The sequence below is a fragment of the Mesoplodon mirus genome, assembly GCF_964341445.2.
Source record: "Mesoplodon mirus genome assembly, chromosome: 3".
Classification (NCBI taxonomy): Eukaryota; Metazoa; Chordata; class Mammalia; order Artiodactyla; family Ziphiidae; genus Mesoplodon; species Mesoplodon mirus.
In genome coordinates, this window is record NC_138978.1 from 198,360,662 (window position 1) to 198,379,810 (window position 19,149).

The window sequence follows — 19,149 nt, forward strand, 5'->3', positions numbered from 1 at the left end:
TTAGGTCCACAGCCACTGTGACCTGACTGACTGATTGGACGGGGGTGGGCAGGACTCTGCTGACCCTGCTCCCCTCGGGTTGACCCGTTGCTGGTGAAACTTTGGGAGACCTCTCAGGGAGCTGGCCCCGGAAATAATCAATCATGTTTGCTGGCTGGAGCTGGCGACGCCTCTGGTCCCAATCTGGTGGGTCCTTGGTCGCACTGCTGCCTTTCTCCCGGAGCTCGGAGCTCGAAGCCTGCTCCAGAAGCCCAGGCACCTGACCTCCGCTGCCCTGTCCCGGGAGGCAGGGTCGGTGGAGGCCGCACTGCCCAGGCTGCACTGGGTTCTGGCCGAGGCCCCACTTCCAGCCACTCTCTCTGGGTCTGGTCGTTTCTTCTCCCCCTCCCTCCTCCCCCTCCTCCCCCTCCTCCTCCCCCTCCCAGGCCCTAGAAGGAGAAAGGGCCATGGCAGGGTCGCGAGGTGGGGGAAAGCCCCGCGCATTTTACTGAGCACCTACTATATGCCCGGCCCTTCTGGGGTCTCCCCTCCCCTCTGCATCCGCGTCCCAGCCCAGAAAGCGGAACAGAACAGAGAGGAAGGAAGGGGGCGCGGGCGGAAGGGGGTGGGAAGGCCCGGCCGACCCCTCTGTCCGCGCTCCTAAGCACTGCCGGCCGGCGGCAGCCCGAGGGCGCGTGGGGGTGGGGCGGCCGGGCCTGGAAGCGGCGGGTCCCGGCCAAGGAAAGGCTTGATTGTGCGGAGGCTTCCTGCCCCGCCACCCAGCTCCGCCTTTCTGCGGCCGCGGAGGCGGGACGGAAGGCGAAGGCAGGAAAGGGTTACGGGAATAGCTTTCCAATGACAAAGTCTGGAAGGGCCCGGCGCCTCCGCCCCTCTGCGGGTTCAACTGGCACAGCGCGGGGGGAGCGGGGCGCTCGGCGGCGCAGCCTCCGCCCCCGGCCCGGGGAGGCGGCCGGCGTGTGCCCGGGGCAGCGGGTCACCAGGCTCCGCCCCGCGCCCGGCAGGGGACGCACTTTGTTCGGGATGCCGCCTTCCTCAGCGTCGTGGGGCCCGGGCCGGCGGCGGCCGTAGTGCCACCCGCGACCGGAGCGCGGACGCCGAGACTCCGGGGGCGCCGATCAGCGCGGGAGCCTGAGAACTTTCTCCTCGCGACGTGGGCCTGGCCGGCGCCGTCGGGATGCGTGGACCCGGGGCCCCGGGGCGCAGGCGCGCGGGTGAGTGGCCCGCGCAGAGACCGGGCGGTCGCGGGGTGGGTTCGAGTCTGATGCTCCCCGCTTTGCGGGACCGGGCTGGCGGGTCCTGCGGGGCAGGAGGGCCCGAGCCCCGGGGGGAGTTAGCTTGCGCCCGCGGGAGGCTGAGCGTCCCCGCGGGGCTGCGCGTCTGGTCCAGGAGTTGACTCACCATGGGCCACCCAAGTCCAACCTTTCTGAGCCTCGGTTTCCCTTGCCTTGCGCGCGCACACACACACACACACACACACACACACACCCTGCCCACATCTTCTCCTCCCACCCCAGCGGAGCGAGCTGAATAGCTGGGCAGGTGACCTTGGCACACTGTTCCAGAAAACGTTCTCTGGCCCCGGGATGCACTGAGAAGCATCGCACGGGCCCCGGAGGCTGTCCTCCTGGCACGCCTGAGAAAGCTTCCCGGAGCAGCTGGGAGGGAGGGAAAAAGAGAGGGTGGCCGCTCTGGGAGCTCACCTAAGAGTCCCCGGTGCTTGGGCCCTGGAGTCCCTTCTGTTCTCAGAGCCGACAGAAACTGGTCGGAAGATAAAGAACTGGCGGAGTCTGCAGGGGGCAGAGAGGGGAGGCGTGAGTGGGGGCGGTGGGGATGGTGTGCAGCGGTGACGTCCACCCTGCAGAGAGGGTTCCTTGTCCCCGAGCCCAACATGGGAACATCAGCTGGTGAGTCAATGGCACTTTGTTAAGACAGCCCGGGGCGCAGCTGGCGCCGGCTTCTGGGACGCGCCGGATGCCCCTCGATAATGTGCTGTTTATCTGGCTTCCCGTTTCAGCGGTTGGCACACCATTGGCTCGTTCAAATTCAAGCTGAGAAGCCTGCGGCCTTGTTCGCGCTGCAGAAGTAGAGGGTCTGCCTGGGTTTGCATCCTGCCTGCGTCTTGTTCCCCTACGCGGTGTCCCCTGCGACTCTTTTCTAACGGGGCTGCAGGACTTCACACAAAGAACCCTCCCCCGAGTAGGCGGAGCTGCCACTAGGTCGACCTGGGCTCCCTTCAGGCCAAAGACACAGATGACTCCAGCCTGCTTATGAATTTTTTGTATCCTGCTTTGAATTTGGGTTTGTGTGTCTTTGGGATTAAACTGGGAAAATGAGACAGGGAGTCGCAGTGATTGTGAGTTTCCTCGCCCGAGATGAGCTTTACAGTGGTCCGTGCTTCCACCAGTGGTTTCTAGGGGAAAGTTGCTGATCAGTTTGTAGGTCTGTATCAGCCTGTGTTGCTCACTTCCTGGATGACCCACGAGCAGGTCGTTCCTGACTTGTGTACCATGGAGCACGAAAGAATGGCCAGGGCTTTTCTGATCTGTGCTCCAGCCTCTAGGGTCCGTTTCCCAGGCTCCCCAGGTTTAGAGGGAACAGCCCCTACTCTGAAGTCCCCTGGGGCAGGTTTCCATTCTGCTTTGTGTTTTTATCTCCCTGTGGAGGCCTTCCTGCCCGCTGTCCTGTCTGACCACGCCCAACACTCAGCAGGCATCTTTCAAATGTTTGCCAAATTAATACAATTGGGAAAAAAAAGTTTAGGTACCACCCAGAGGTCTCCCATCCAACTCCGGTGCCCATTTATTCTTATTTATGTCTTTCTTTGGGAGTCGTTTGATTTGCCTCCACCACCATCCCCCCAGCCCCCCTTTCCCCTGAAAACCTGGTCCATGATGAGGTTGATTTGTTCACAGGTGGGCAAGCTTTAAGCATGCAGGCCTTTTCTGGAATCTCCTTGGGAAGTCCTGGCCTGAGCAAACTGAGAACAGGAATGCTGTTTTTCCTTCCCTCCCCAAACCTGGCCCCCTCCTGAGTCCTTGGGAGCCTCTGGTATTAGCCCAGCTTTGGCCCAGCGGGAAAGAATGGCCTAGAGAAGAAACAGCTCTTGTCCGTCTTTTCAAACTTGTCTCTCTTTTCATCTTTCCATGTTCCATCAATGCCACTTCCCTTTTTTTTTAAAGTTCTTTTGAATTCTTAAAGGGTTTGGCCTTCAGAAGCACTAGTCTAAAGAGGTCTTCCCCTCCCAGCCCCTGCCCTGCCCTCCCCTTTACAGCGGGGAATCAAGGCCCACAGGAGGGAGTGGAAGGGCTCAAAGCTGCACAGCTGGGGCTGCGGAAGCCAGCCTAGAACGCAGGGCTTCTGGCTCCCCATCTAGGGCTCCTTCCCTTTCAGCCAGTCACTTCCGTGCATCAGAATGTTTCTCTTCCTAGTACTGCCATCCGTAGATCTCAGAAGATGTCCCATAGCTGTTGGCAAGAGAGAGGGACAGAAACAAGGGGGAAGGAGAGCGTCTCTGTCATGGAACCAACCACCAGCTCGTAGCGTCTAGAACTGAGAAGGGTGTCTCTCCTTGGCAAACACTCCATCTTTCTGGCCCCGAGTCACAACACGATCATTAAAAACACTTCCAGTACCTTCTTCAACTTAAAAAAAAAAAACCCACCAACTTTTCAAGTGGAAAACACCCCCCCTATGTAAACAATTTCCTGGGCCTCGTCTGTTCCCTCCCCCTCCTAGGAAGGCTGACTCAGGCCTGATTTCCTCCAAGGGGCCTGGGATTTTGCTTCCCAGCTTCCTGTGGCTCTTGAGATGTGAAGGGAGGCAAGATGGCCGAGCCCCAGGTCACTCTGGCCTGCCTGCGGCTGGGGTTCCGTTTCTCTTGCACAGACCATCATCCCCATCAGATCTGTTTGCTCTACTTGATTCTAGTAAGAGACGCACTAACTCACATGAAAAACTAAAGGTGCTCACTGATGCATGCTCCTCCACCAAGGACCATTAATAACGAGATGTCCCCACTTCAAGGGGCCCTGAGACTCTTCTGACGCCCAGTCCTCCGATACTCTGAAAGCTTTCCTAAGTGGGGTTGTTTTCTCAGTTTCTTTTTTGGATTGTTCACTGCGGTGTGTAGAAACACAATTGATTTTTGTGTGTTGATCTTGTCGCCTGGAACATTTGTTTATTAGTTCTTTTGGCTTTTGTATGGGTGGATTCTTTGGGGTTTTCCATATGCAGGGTCATGTCAACTGTGAATAGAGATAGTTTTACTTCTTCTTTTCCAATGTGGATGGCTTTTACTGCTTTTTCTTCCCTGACTGCTCTGGCTGGAACCTCCCATTCAGCGTTGAGTGGCTGGTGAGAGCAGGCAGCCCTGTCTTGTTCCTGATCTTAGAGGGAAAGCTTTCAGTCTTCAGCGCTGAGTAGAACGTTTGCTGTGGGTTTTTCATAAAATCTCTTTATCGTGTTGAAGAAATCCCTTCTAATCCAGCTTTTCTAAGTGTATTTTATCATGCAAGTGTGTTGGATTTTGTCAAATGCTTTTTTTCTGTGTCAGTTGAGTTCATCATGTGTTTTGATAATTACATTGATTTTCTTATGTTGAAGTATCCTTGAATTCCTGAGGAAAATCCCTCTGAAAGCTTTTTTAAAAAAAATATGCAAAATTTCATTTTTTTATTTTAAAAACTGAAGAAAATTTGACAAAGTACTAACATTCTGTAGTTGGGTGGGTGGGTGCATGTTTATTATAGTTTTCTTTATAGTTATTGTACTTTAAACATTTAAAGATTTTTATTGTGGTTAAATATATATAGCACAAAATTGACCATTTTAATCACTTTTAAGTGTACGGTTCGGTGGCATTGAGTACATTGTTGTATAACTGTTGTCCCCTTCCGTCTCTAGAACTTTCTCATCTTCCCAGACTACAACTCTGTCCCCGTAAACAGTAACTCTTCGTCTTCTACCCACCCCCCAGCCCCTGGCAGCCACCAACCTACTTTCTATGTCTGTGAATTTGTGAAAACTTCGTAATAACTAGAAAAGTCAGGACTTTGAGGCATTGAAGGGTTAAAGGACCTCACCCCATGTCCAAAGGGAACATCTTAGAGGGATTTTGATTCAGATCTTTTTGACTTACAAACACTCGCTCAACCACTGCCCCTGTGTCAGAGACGTTTGACAAGCCCGGGTGTAGACATGAGCTGACCCAAGTGTAGACGTGAGCTGATCCAGGTGTAGTCATGAACTGACCCAGGTGTAGACATGAGCTGACCCAGATGTAGACATGAAGTGACCCAGGTGTAGACATGAGCTCACTAGGTGTAGACATGGGCTGACCCAGGTGTAGACATGAGCTGACCCAGGTATAGACATGAAGTGACCCAGGTGTAGACATGAGCTGACCCAGGTGTAGACATGAGCTGACCCAGGTGTAGACGTGAACTGACTCCGGGTCTTCATGGGGCTCGGAGGGCACCAAGACCACCCCAGTGTGAGCTGCATTTTCCAGATCAGTGGCTCCATCTTGACGGCTTGTCGGACTCACTGGGGAGCTTTGACCAGGATGGACGGGTCCCTGGGCCCAGCCCCAGATGTCAGCTTCCCTTGGTTTGGACACAGCTGCCCTCGTGACTCTGATGCACAGTGAGGGTTACGACCGCTTGGCGGCTGAGCTGATTTCGTCCCTGGAACCCTTGGCTGGTCACCGCTTTCAGTGACGCAACTCCCTCCCCATCTGGACAGTAAAACTGACCCACTTTACATCCCTCCCCGACTTTAAAATCCATTTGTAAATAGAATAAATGCCAACTTCTGTAGAACTAAACTTTCAAAGTTGGAAAGAACCATGTCACGAAGCCCCGTGTTTGCTTTCCAGGTACCACAGGCGCCTCTAAACCATTCCCTCCAGGGTCCTCCAGCTGGGGACCCCCCACGACTGTGCGCTGAAACCATCTGGTTCTGTATTTGAATGCTCTGTCCTTCAGGGTTCCTCCTGGGTTTATCTTTCGTGAATGTGACGGCCTCTGGTGAAGATACCAAAGGTGAATGGGCTTCACCAAATGCACCCCCAAATAAAGTGGGGGGCTAGCAATAAACCTCGCAGAGCAAGTGCCGTTGCCCCGCATGGTGACAGCCTTTCAGGGTCTGGAAGCAGGTGCCATGCGCTGCCTGGGCTCCTCCTCTGCCCTGTTTCCTTCAGATCATCCTCACTGGGTATGATCTCAGGTGTCTTCTGGGAAGACAGATGATGTCATAGTAAGAATTTGGACCATGAAGTGAGGCAGACTGGGAATCAAGGTTCAGGTCTTGACTTTGCACGCGAAGTCCTCAGCACGTGATGAATATTCCACAGATATTAGTGATTGGAATCATATTCTCCCCACTGGCCTCAGTGCTGTCTGTGGGACCTGGGCCGCCAGAGCACCTGGTGGAGACTCCACTTCTTCCCCAGGGAGAGTTGAATGAAAATGCTTCACTCCTCAGACACTGTTCCCCGGTCGCCTGATCTCCACCCTTCCACCACAGTGATTCCTGTGATCTGGCCAGGTTGGGAAATCTACTCGGAGAGTGACTGGGTCACGTGAGCCCATGGAGCCTGCCCTGGTCCAGGGACGGTCAGGGTGAGATTCCCCTCACCCTCCTCGTTGCACGAATCACCCTTAGGAGAAGCCAGGGTCCATCTCCCTCCGAACAGAGGACGGCTCTCCAGTCCCGAGCTCCCTGCACGTCGGCAGATCGCCCATCATCAGCCGGGAAGGCAGCTCTCTTTCTGACGTGTGGATCGCCTCCCAGAGCCTGTGAGCTGGCTGTCCAGCTGGGGACACGGAATAAGGCATAAAGCAGGGAGAGGCTGGTGGCGTCTTTTGCCCTTTCCTGTGTGTGTTGCCTCGTGTTCTTTTGCTGTTCCCTAGCTTTCTGCAGACTTGGAGCGGAGTGTAGAATAGGTCCCCAGTAGGTGACTGTAAAGCCAGTCACCGGCGCCTCTTCGCCAAGCTCATTGGTGCAGATGACTGAGCTGACTGGGCAGGAGGCTGGGCTCCAGGTGCTGCTAAGATGCCAACTGTCTGTCTGTTCTCCTTTAACAAAGGAGACAGCTGACGCCCCGGCCGGGACCCACCGGCGGCTGCCCGCCTGGCCCTCGTCTGGGGCGGTTCTGGGAGTCCCTGGGTCCTCCCCAGCACCCCCGTGCCACGCACGCACTCGGGGGGGGGGATGGTGGCAGCTGCGGAGTCAGGGCCCGCCCCTGCTTCCCTGGGGACAGGAAAGGCGCCACGACAGTTAGGGTGCTTCCGACATGGAAAGTTTTTTCCCTGTAATGTTTTATTTTGAAAAGATGTCAAATCAGTAGAGAAGGTGAGAGATAGGACAGCGACTGGATTCTCTGACTGGTAACGCTTTGCTCCGATGCTGTGTCTCTCTCTCTCCATTTATCCACATCAGTGTATATATAATAACACTTTCCCGAGCCATTTGAAAATAACTTGCTGAGATGGTGGTGTTTAACCCTTAACTATTGCCCATGCATTTCCTGAGAGTGAGGACTTATAGCCCCACAATCACACCCAATGATAGTGAATTTAATAGCATTATTATATTTAACAAATGGGCCACATTCAGATTTCCCAGTTGTTCCCCAAATGCCCTCTAGAGAGCTGTGCATTTCCCCTCCGCCTGATGTGCTGGGGCCTGAGCTGCAGTTTTATCTCGCGAAAGAGGGAACTGGTGTCATGACTCCTTAAATTGGGACAGGGATGCCCTGAGTACAAAGCAGTTTGATTTTTATGATTTCAGTTTGTCTTTACAACCTCTTAGCGAGACGGGCACTAATCTTCTCCCCATTTCACTGGTGAAGAAACTGAGGTTCGGAGAGTTATCCAAGCGGCCCCGCCAACGTGAGCCATCATTACCGTTCCAGGCTGCATGTCGTGTGATCTTATTTTCAAAAAGCCTTGTAAGTGTCACTCACATTCCTTGTCCTCCCCATCTTGTCTTGTGAGGCATTAGGACCTGCTTATGCTGTCCCCATTTTATAGACGAGGAAAGTGAGATTGGGAGCCTCCAAGGCTGGTATAAACCACACTCCCGTAGTCCAGACACCATAAGTGACCTGCATTCCCTTTGAAGCAAGCTCAGTGTGGCTGCTTGTCGCCGGGCAAAGGAGAATCAAGCGTATGTGACCAAGGGGAGGGGGTAGGGGAGCGGGCAGGAGGTTCTCCAGTACTCTCGTCTCATCAAGCTGGGGGTTCAAGAGAGTCGTCAAAGTGTCCTAAAACAAGAAAACAAAACTCAAGATTATAGGTGGGAAATAACCAATAAAAGGAATGAAAATAAAATATTGGGAGGAAGAGAAGGAGAAAGAGAAAGATTCTTATTTTCTACTATTTTGTCGGATAACGGTAGATATTGTCTAAAGGTGGCAAGACAGGGAATCGAGTTATTAGTGTATCATCCCTGGTTGTGTGCGTAACCACCCAGAGAACCAGTAGCAGAGGCTCTCTGGGTGCCACTTTTATCACTCCTGCAAATTTTACCCAGTTAGTCCAAGGAACACTGTCAAAGTGTTATATTTTGAGTTCTGTTTCTCATTTTCTCCTCAGAGTTGAAAATAACCATTTTGCATGAATTTAGCCTGTGTTCATCTGGCAATACATTGAGACTCTTTGGCTTGTTAGCTGGTCTGGAGCTGACACACCGGCCCCTCCCGAGGTCCACATCTCCTGTGAATCCAGACCTCTCCGCCGTTACCGATCTCCCTACCAGATGTCATCACAGGGGCACGTCTCTTGAGGCCACGTCAACCCTGAGTCATCCCACCGCTTCCTTTTGCTGGCCTTGGCCACTAGGGGGGCCCAGAACGTGGCCACAGGGTTGGAGTAGTTGTGGGAAGAGGGTGGGAAGGCCCTGCTGAGCTGGCCAGAGGGCCCGGGACACTCTGGCACCACGTCCAGCGCAGACAAAGCCCCGTGTCTGGGATCTGGGTGGGGGCTGGCGGGCCGATGTGTCTGGGAGAGGCCGCCCAGGGCAGAGGAAAGCCCGCTGGGCCACGCTAGGCTGGCCTTTGAGCTGGAGGTGGCCTGGCTGGGTCCCGGCACGGAGTCAGGCTCAGGAAATCCTTGCTCACTGATGCCTTGAGGGGAAGGGGTGGGTTGTTCGTGGGTGTCTGTCCCTCTCTCCTGCCAAGGGGAGCCCCGGTCCTGACTCTCCCTGGCGGGTGAGAGGCCACCTCCTGGTCCTCAGCTGCTCCTGGGGCCTCTGCGGTGGGAGGTGGGGGTCAGTCTGACCCGGGCTCCTGTGACACCCGCTCCGGGCTTCCGGCCCCTCGTCTGTAAGATGGGGACAGTCATTGCTACCCCATGGAACGGCGAGAGTCGTCCTAGGGTTAGGGTCCGGGTTAGTGTGTCAGGAGCTGCCTGGCTGGAGCGGATGCTGGTCACTATTGTCGGACGCCCCACGCTGCCCCTGTGGCCGCTGCATGTGGGCCTCAGAGGGTAAACGCTGGCTGGGCCAGTGACAGGGCAAAGCAAGGAGGCCGCAAGCACTCAGTGCCCCAGCCCTGCAGGCCACACTTCTGGGTGGATTGATCCCCAAAGGGGTGTTTGTATGCCAGATGGGGAGATGCTTCCCTGCCAGGGCCAGATGGGGAGGGGGGAGAGGTGCGGCTCTAAGATGTGTGATCCCTCTGGGCCCCAGTGGGCTCCAGTCTGCAGGCCTCTCGGCAGGGGCTGGGAGAGTGGAGGGACCTGGGGCTCTTCTGGCGGAGCCTGCCCACCCGCTGGCCCAGGCTGTGTTTCCAGGGCATCACACACAGCCGCTGCTTCGGGAGGAGAGGTCGCAGGTGTGGACGAGGCAGAGGATATGGGAAGGTGGGAGATTTGAAAGGATGAGCTCAGGCCCCAGGAGTCCAAATCCAGGCTGGGGCGGTCGCCATGGCAGCAGGACACCAGGGAGGGCTCAGCCTGGATGCCTCAGGCGGAAGGAGGGCCTGATTTATGAGCTGGGGGAGAGCGGTGCTCAGCAGCCCGTGGACGGGGGCCTTCTACTCTGTTCGCGTCCACCTGCCTCTGTGTAGTGAAGGTGGCTGGCGCCTCAGGCTGGCCGCGGGCTGATCAGAGCCCGAGCGAGACTCCAGCCTGGAAAGCAGTGGAAGAAAACTCTTCCCCTCACAGTCCATGGCACCCCCCACACTCTGGGCCCTGGGCTGGCCTTTCCCTCCAACCCAGAGGGAAGGAACCCTTTTCTCCTTTTTTCCCCCCTATTCTGTTGTATTTTAATTGGGGTATGATTTACAAACAGTGAAATACACAAACCATAGGTGTCCCGTCTCATGTGTTTTTAACAAATGAACGTACCTTGGTAACCACACCCCAGTCCAGATATAGAACATTTCCATCAGCCCAGTTTCCTCCTGTCCCTCCCGGTCAGGACACCTCTCCCACCATTGTTTCCCTGTTCTGATTTTTATCTCCAGATTCATGGTGCCCGATCTTGAACTTCACGTACGTGGATCATGTAGTGGGTTCTGTTGTGTGTCTGACTTCCTTCGCTCAACATACTACTTCTGAGACTCATCCATGTTGAATGATGTACTTTGTTCCTTTTAATTCCTGCCGTGGGGACGAACCGGTTTGTTTCTGGGGGAAGCTTCCAATGCTTTTCCCGTTCCAGGAGTCACATCTACCCGCATCACCAGGATCTCTGCTGGGGTTTTGAGAGTGAAGATGAGCTGGAGGTCTTTGAGGTTGGCAGTGTCGTCTTCTTTGTGCCGAGACCACACCCCGTTTCGTGGCTCCCTGTACGTGGCCCTGGTGCCTTTTCTTTCCTTCATGGGCTGGGAGCTACCTTCCCTCCTGGAAGGTTCAGATCATGGGACAGCTGGAACATCCGGCCCTGCTGGTGGCACAAAGCCGGTGGGGAGAGACACCGGAGGTCCGAGAGGGCGTCTGACCCAGTTTCCGGAGCTCCAGCTCAGCTCTGGTCTCTGGAGGGACCCCAGCACGTGCTCCGAGCCTGGCGCACGGTGGGCTCCCGGGAGAGGTTCTGAGTGGACGGATGGGTAGGGAGGGAGAGCCAGCCGGCAGATGTGTCACAGTCACCGAGGGCAGCCCTGCAGGGAGGCGGTGAGAGCTGGCGGGAAGCAGCAGGTCGCAGGGAGTGAGCTGCACATGGGAAGGACCAGGATGGAGAGGCGGCGAGCCTGCTGCCCTGAGCCTGGACCCGGGCGCTGCACCTGACTTGCCCCAGCCTCAGAGTCCTCGTCTGCCGAAGAGGACAAGCCCCTTGTGTCAGCTTGCTTGGTGTCCCTCAGCCGGTAGATGCATCACTTCGGTCTTTGCCTCTGTCACCACGTGGCCACCTCCTCCCTGTGGGCCCTCACGTCCATCTGTGTCCAGATTTCCCTCTACTTATGAGGGCACCCTACTTATAAGGGCAACTCTACTTGTGTGACCTTGTCTTAATTAATTACATCTGCAGAGACCCTATTTCCAAATAAGATCACGTTTTTGTTTGAGACACTGCGGATTAGTATTTCAACAATCTTTTCTTTCTTTTTTTTTTGAATTTTTGAATTTTATTTATTTTTTTATACAGCAGGTCCTTATTAGTTATCTGTTTTATACATATTAGTGTCTACATGTCAATCCCAACCTCCCAGTTCATCCCACCAGCACCCACCTTCAACCATCTTTTCCTGATGACACAATGCAGCCCCTCACATACCACCTGCCTCCTGACATGGCATGAGGCAAGGCATACCAATTCCTTTGTAGCTGTGTCGTGTAAGGCCAGGGCCGGGGGTGATTTTGGCCCGAGGACCTGCTTTAACGGCGTGTGCCCTTGTTTGAATTCCCTCCCCTCTCTGAGTCTCCATTTCCTCATCAAGTTTGGTCTCTAGCTTCTCCTCCAGATCTAAATCCTGTAAGTCTTTGCCTCTGCGGCTCTGAGTTTTCAAGTCTGGGAACCTGGGAGAGCAGTGGGGTCCCTGAGAGGTATGGGGAGGTTGGGCTGGGGACCCGTCCGAACATCAGATGATGCTCCCTCTTGGGCCTGCCCTTTCCCTCCTATGGTGCTTGGACCCTGGCAAGTCCTGAGCATCTTCTGTGTGTAGCCCTGGGCCATTGACCCTCACCTAGTGAGGCCTGGAAGGAGGCAGGCCTGCTATAAATAACACTCTCCGATCCAGAGGCCCTCTTCCTGGGCAGGAAACGCAGCAGCCTGAGGGCAGGAAAAAGGTGTTTCCGAAAGAGAGGCCAGAAAAGGGAGAGGCTAGAGGGGGTTCAGGGGACAGATGGGTCCCCCGGCCCCGGAGGAAAGGCTCTGCAGAGGCAGCTGGGCGATGGGTCAGTGGGCGGCTTAGGGCTGCTCGGGGGACTGGCTTCTGGCTCTGCCTGGGGTCTGTGTTCATGAGAACAGCCCGTGGAAAAGGCCCAGGAGGGGTTTGGGCTGGGAGGCGGGATTTCCGGTGGAGCGAGGATTGAAGGTGCCGTGTTCACTGACTCAGCATCTCTCATGCATCCACCGAACACTCGCCGGGACCGTGCTGGGCGCCAGGACAGGTGATCTAGGCTCCGTTACAAAAGGCGTCCAGAAAGCAAACCAGCGATACAGCCTGGTTTTCACAAGCGCCGCAGAGGCAGCTCAGGGCCGGTGGGGGTGGGGGCAGCAAGACAGAGGAAGGAATCGTAGGCCCTGGCGGGGGTGGTTACCTCCTGGGCAGTGAGTGCCGTTCGCTCCCAGGACTGAGTCAGGCAGAGAGTGGTTGTGAAGGGGGTCGGGGGCGTTCCAGGCAGACTCTTCACCTCTGTTCTTCGGGCCCAGACCTTGTCCAGGAAGGGCCTCCAGGGTGCTGGTGGTCTCAGAGCAGCCCTCGTCCCCTCCACAGAGACTCTGGGCCCTTGGGGAGCATCGCCCCACACCTGGCCGGCCGAGAGCACTGTCTCCCGTGTCCTGTGCTGAAGACATGTGAGGGTCTCCAGTGCCGTCTCCGTAAAGAGCCTTAGAAAGTCATCACTCCCCCTGGAAAAACAGAGGCTTGACTCTGCTGAGGTCTCTGCAGTGGCAAACGTCACCGGCCAAAGCTCGGACGCTGGCTCGTCCCTGGGGCAGGGGACGATAGCGAGTCAGCCCGAGCCTGGGAGGAGCCCCGACTCCTGGCCCTGCCCGAGCACAGGCGCCCTTAACTGAGGGAGGGGACTGTAGGCTGTCGTTTCTGTCCAGAAGCTCAGGGAGTGTCAGGCTGAGACACCTTTGCGTCCCCAGGCCACCAGCACTGCTGTTGAAATGCCACGTGCCAGCCGTGGTCATTCAGCCACGGTGGCTGGTGATCTGGCGCCTTCTGAGGGATCTGGGCAAAGCTCAGCCTCCGCGCCCCCCTTCCTGGGAGGCAGCGCTCGGTGGTTTGGGAAGAGACCCAAGGCTGGGCTGCACGCGTGCCTGCGTCTCTCAGCCCAGTCCGCTACAGTCTCGGGGCCCCGTCAGGCCTCCATCAGGACATTAACTCGCCTTGGGGCAGTCACCTGCCAAGCCGCACCTGCCCCAGGGGTCCCCGGGGTCAGCCGGAGGGAGAACCAGGTCAGGATCTCACCCATAGCCTCCTCTGCTGGGGTCAAATGTTAGAGATACCTCTTGATCTTCCCACTTCTCAGGTGGGTAAAGTGAGGACCACCTGGCCCGTGCCACTTAGACTGGAAAAAATGAGTAAGTAAAGCGCAGGAGTAGACGGCAGGACCCAGTCCCTTTACTGTAGTCACGCTGCGAACTGTCAGACGTGGTCTGTTCCAATAGGAGGGGTGAAGGGGCACAGGGCGGCTGTGTCTGCACCAGGAAGAGGATGAAAGGGCTCCTGGGGGGCCGGGGCGGGGGCGGAGGGTAAGAAGGAGGTGGGGCAGCGGGGCTCCTACCCTTCCGCCACTTTCCAGTTGTCTGTGCCGGTGATGCGTCCCCCAAACGCCTTCTCCTGCACAGTGGGGACCACCTGAACCCAGCTCGTTTGACTGGTCGAGGGTGGGATGACCTCACCCACATAAGGCGCGGCGCCTGGCCCGTGGAGGGGAGTTCCTTCCGTAACGGGTGCTGTCGGGCCTCCCCGCTCAGGCCCGTGGGAGGCTTCCGTGAGCTGGGAGAAGTTGCTGGCGTGAACCGGTTCTGGTCAACGTCGCCCCTGACCCACCACCTCCGGTCCAGCTGGAGGGACTGGCCCCGTGCCCTCGGAGGGTCCGCCACGGGGGGTGGGGGTACTGCCTGGACCCCTGTGTTGGGTGGGGAGGCCGAGGCTCTGGAGGAGAGCTGGCTTCTCGGTCGAGGAGCTGGGAGCAGGGCTTTGGTGCCAGCCATGGGCAGGGGGGCAAGTCTGCTGGGGCCGGAGTGTGAGGGAGGGGAACCCGGTCGCCTGGAGCTGTGGAAGGTCACCTCCCTCCTGGGGGATTCCGTTTGGGAGCCCTCGGGAACAGGGTGGTGCCTGTCCACTCTCCTCCCCCCGGGCAGGGCCCGGTGCCACCCTCCAGTAAGTGAGGGCAGTGCAGAGGATTCTGGGAGCTGGAGAAGGGATGGGGTTCGCCCTTTGTCTGCAGGTCCTGCATCTTCCCACCGCTGCCACCAGAGGGCGCAGTTGCCCAGCAGAAGCCCAGTCCCCACGCCCTCTCCTGTGTGGGCAGTGGGCAGAGGGCAGCAGCGGGCAGCTCTAAACCTTGGGGGCTGTCCCTTCCTCATCCCACTGCCGGCCCAGCTCTGGCCGTCCTGGGCCAGCAATCAGCAGGCAGGAGCCCAGTGACCCTGCATCCGTGGTGGTTTGGGGTGCCCAGGGGACGGCACACCCCAGAGTGGGGCAGAGGGGGCTGGATTGGCGCTGGGCCCTGGGTTCCTTGCCCCATGGCAGGCCCTGAGACACCGGGACTCCCTGAAACCCTCCTCCTGGTCCTTTAGGGCCCAAGTCACTGTCCCACGGCGGGAACCAGGGTCTCCACAATGCAGATCTGTTGCATTGCTGCCTCTGCTCCCTGCAGGGCCCCTTTCCTGGGACTGTGGAAAGCTCCGGGGTCTGTGTCATGAGCCCTGAGGCCAGGTCGCAGTTCCAGGCCAGCCCTGGGGGCACGCAGCGGACAGTGGGCCTGGGGAGGGGTCAGCATCCTGCTGCTTTTCCACCCCCCGAGGGCCCTCCCTTCTGCTCCCAGTCTTCGTTCCCTCCAGAGGTCCTGAGTGGGGCGTCCGTCCAGGGACTGGCTTGGGGTTGAGCTGGGGTGGGGACTTGGTGCTCTGAACCCTCTCTTGCTGAGACCCCAGAGTCCCTGCCTTGACCCCGGGGGCCTCGGGAGGTCCTGCCCTGCCCCGAGTCCTCCTCTTTGCTTTAAAGGGAGGGTGTCGGCAGTCCCCTTACTGCTGGGACGGTGGGATGTTGACAATGAATGGATTGTCCTAAACGTCGTGATTTTTTAATATCGTGAGAGCGGTGATTTGTGGATGGGAAAGAGCAGCAGCTCCCAGCCTAAAGGATGGCGTGGGGAATGCAGGGAATCACCCTGCCCTGCACACATGCTTTGTACTAAAGCGGATGTGGGCAGGCACAGGCCTGGGTTTGAATCCCAGTTCTGCTACTTCGTGGCTGGGTAGCTGACTACGGTGCTTCAGTGTCCTAGGCTGTAAATGATGAGGCTTAAAGATTAAACCTGCAGGGTGGTAGCTGGCACATGGCAGGCCCTCGAGGGACGTTAGCTTCACTTTCCATCATCGTGTGTCTAGGTTTTCCTTCCGAGTCCTTTTGCCCCAGACGTTCTGTCCCAGGGACCAAAGCTGTTTCCCCAGGCTGCAGGCTCCCTTGGGGCCGGGCTCTTTCTCCCGCGTCAGTGTGGGGTTTACTGGAGGCAAGGGCTGTCTCCCCACGCATCCTCGGCCTCTGTAAACTTGGCAGCTAGTCCCTGCCCATCAGATTGGGCGCTGTCTCTGAAGGCAGGGGCAGTGTTTCCTCCTGTGCCCTCAGACTGGGAGCAAGATTTTCAAGGTTGGAACAAAGGCACCTGAGAATTAAGAGTAGTTCAGTTTGACAGTCGTTGAGGGGCAGGTAGTAGCACCACGTACTTGGTGGGCTCTGAGGGCACTTTTCTAAGGCCGTGTCCAGCCCTGGACCCCGGTGTCGGGTCCTTGTTGGCAGAAGGTGTTTCTGCAGTGGAGGCATCTGGGGTGCACATGCAGAGTTGGCCGGGCTGGATGGAGGCCTGGGAGGCTTTGGATTCCAGGCTCTGGGACTCACCACCCCCCCGCCCCCCATCACAGCAGCCCTTCTGCAGCTGGCCGCACAGGGACGGGGTTGGTGGGCCTGGCCTGGGGTGGGGGAGGGCAGCGGTGTCCTCCCCTCGGGCACAGCTGCATCTCAGCAGGAAAAGATGAAGGGATCCTGGCAGGACTGGCTGCTTTATAAAAGCGCCTGTGACTACCAGCCCCAGTCTTCCCGCTGGGTGGGGCTTAAAAGCCTCATAGGAAGCAGGCCACCCTGGGAATGTGCAGAACAGGCCCCGGCACCTCTTCTGCTTGAGCTAAGGGGGAGGGGTGGGACTCCAGGCTGGGGCGGCTGGAGGCGAGCTGGCCGTTGGGGGTGCAGGCAGGGCAGGGCGGGCTGGTCCTGTCTCTGGTGTTTTGTCTGTAAGGGAACCAGCAGGTCGCCAGGAAGGAAGGTGGGCTCTGAAACCACACACCTGAGTCCGGATGCTGGGCCCTTTGTGCCTGGATGATCTGGGACACGTTATGGGATCTATCTGAGCATCAGTTTCCTCCTCCAAAAACTGGGGGTGAAAGCAGCACAGGTGGTGGGCAGTTGATGAGGTAATGCACGGACTTCATGAGCAGTTTTTGCCAGGATGGATGGCCTGGGCCCTCGACTCAGCTGCCCTGTCCTGTGGGGAAGCCCTGGGGGGGCGGAATGTGTGAGGAGGTGACAGACCCATGAAGAGGTGACAGGGTAGGCAGTGGGTGCAGACGTGCTGAGCAGGCAGTATGGGGGTGCTGCCCTGGGCTCACTCCTCAGCATCTACAGAAGCAGGAAACATTTGTCCTGGGAGGAGCCTCTCCAGACACAGGGGCCCACACTGGGGGTCACTGCCCCAGGAAATCACTCTGGGGCAGCCCAGGCTGGGAGGAGTGGGTGGGCCTGGGCCAGGGGTGAGCACCCGAGATCACTCACCCCAGGATGCTGCCTGGGGGTGGCGGGACCCAGCTTCCTGCTGCAGGTGCAGGGACATAGCGGGGTGAACCCCAGAGCCCCCTAATCCTGAGGCCAGGCAGAATCGGACGCCTGGAGTGTGTGCTCCAGGCCTGACGGGGCCACTTGACTCTGGACTGACACGCCCCGCCGCCCGCCTGTTCGGCTTCTCTGAGCCTCCGTTTCCTCATCTGCAATGTAAGGGCACTGACTCCTGTTTGAACAGGTGTCGTGAGGCTAAAACGAGGAACCGGGGAAGAGCCATGGAGCTGACAAGCAGGGCTTTGAAGGCCGACCCGCCTGGCGGGGCCCCAGCTCTCGCTGGCCTCGCACGGGGTCTTGCCCGTCGGGGCGGGGGCAGCTCCCCTTGGGGAAAGGACCCGTGGTCGGAGCTAATCCTCCTCCACTGGAGCCAGCAGTGCTTTACCCTTGCGGTCCCTCACCTGCAAGGCGGAGCTGTGTGCTCCCATTGCTGCTCTAACAGATTTGCTCCGACTTGGTGGCTTTGCCCAACACATGCCTGTGACCCCAGGGCTCTGTAGGTCAAAGGTCCGACAGGGAACCACCAGGCTAAGATCCGGCGTGGCCGGGCTGTGTTCCCTTGGGGGCTCCCGGAGAGCCCGTGGCCTCGCTTAGCAGCTTCTAGAAACTGCTCTTACTCTTTGGCTGGAGGCCCTGCCTCCATTTCTAAGGAGCCTCAGCCGGGCCCTCCGCGTGCCACCCTCTCTCTGTCTCTGCAGCGGGGCGGGAAAGCAGCTCTACTTTGAAGGGTCCGTGGGATTAGATCAGGTCCACCCGCCTCATCCAGGGTAATCTCCTCACTGGCCCTTACCCCTGACCACATCTGCAAAGACCCTTTCGAATGTGTTCACAAGTTCTGAGCATCAGGGCGTCTCTGCGGTCCCGGACCATGGTGGGGAGGGGGTCCCCATCACAGAGAGGGTTGTTGACAGGAGTTAGTACGAGTAAACGGGCCGCCCTGGAGAAGGGCTCAGTGAGTGTCTGTCTGGCTGTTGTCTCAGCGTCACCGCTAGTTCTCAGCTGCTTTCCTGAGGGAGAAGCTGCAGCTCCAGTGTCACTCTCCCTGTGCCCTGGTGTCCTCACCATCAGAGGGTCTGGGCAGCTCCAGCTCCAGGCCGAGGAGACACACAAAGTCCCCTTGTGCTGCTCGAGGGCGGCTGCCAGCAGCGGGCACGGGGCCCGGCCCAGGCTCTCCCGGGGATGCGGCATCCACCCAGATTGCGGGGGAACAGAAGGGCTCCTTCTTCAGAGGGCAGCAAGGCTCCAGGCGGACCCCTGAGGGAACTGAAGCCCCTCTGTGGGGAAGAAACCCTCCGTTGTGAGCAGCCTTGCTGTTTGCAAAGCGTTTTACAATCATTTTTATTAGCGGAGCCCTGGGGATCCAAGGACAGTGGGAGGCTGTCACCCACCCCCGCCTCCCCGGAGGACACTGAGGCTCCCACGATCAGAGGCCAGACCCCCGGGCACACGAAGGAGAGGATTTGACCAGCATTGCGTCACCAGAGGAGCTGGACGTTCCCCCCAACACCCCCCCTCCCCCGTTCACTGAACCGAGCCCAAAATCAACGCCCACACGCCCCGCGGCCCCTCTCAGGCTTTTCTCTGAAAGACCAACTTGCAATGCCGCCGCCTCCTGTCCGGTCCTTCTCTCAGATGCCCTGTGTCCTCCCCCTCGGCTCTGGGCCCTCCCATCACATCCGGACCTCTCCCCACCCCGAGCACACACACAATCTGACAGCTTCCCCGAGGAGTCCTCCCCTCGCCCCCAGAACACCCGGCAGCTCCATCCTCACCCCAGTTCAGTCGGAGGTCCGAGCCAGGCCTGTGGCCTCCAGGAAGCCCACCACACTCCCCAGCGCCCCACTCTTGCTCCCCCGGCCCCTCAGGGCCCCGCTGTCCCGTGGCTATACTAGCCCTCGCGGGGCTTTCTCCCCAGCCCACCA

The 19,149-nt window shown here is 57.9% G+C and overlaps 1 protein-coding gene across 4 annotated transcripts in view; it reads left to right on the forward strand.

Moving 5' to 3' along the window:
* The first annotated feature begins 907 nt into the window (after nucleotides 1–907).
* NAV1 (neuron navigator 1) overlaps nucleotides 908–19,149 on the forward strand; it is a 209,828-nt gene continuing 191,586 nt past the window's right edge. For all 4 annotated transcript variants that reach the window (XM_082616096.1, XM_082616095.1, XM_082616097.1 and 1 more), the window contains exon 1: nucleotides 908–1,211. The gene's annotated coding sequence lies outside the window, so the exon portion shown is untranslated. The remainder of the gene's footprint in view (nucleotides 1,212–19,149) is intronic.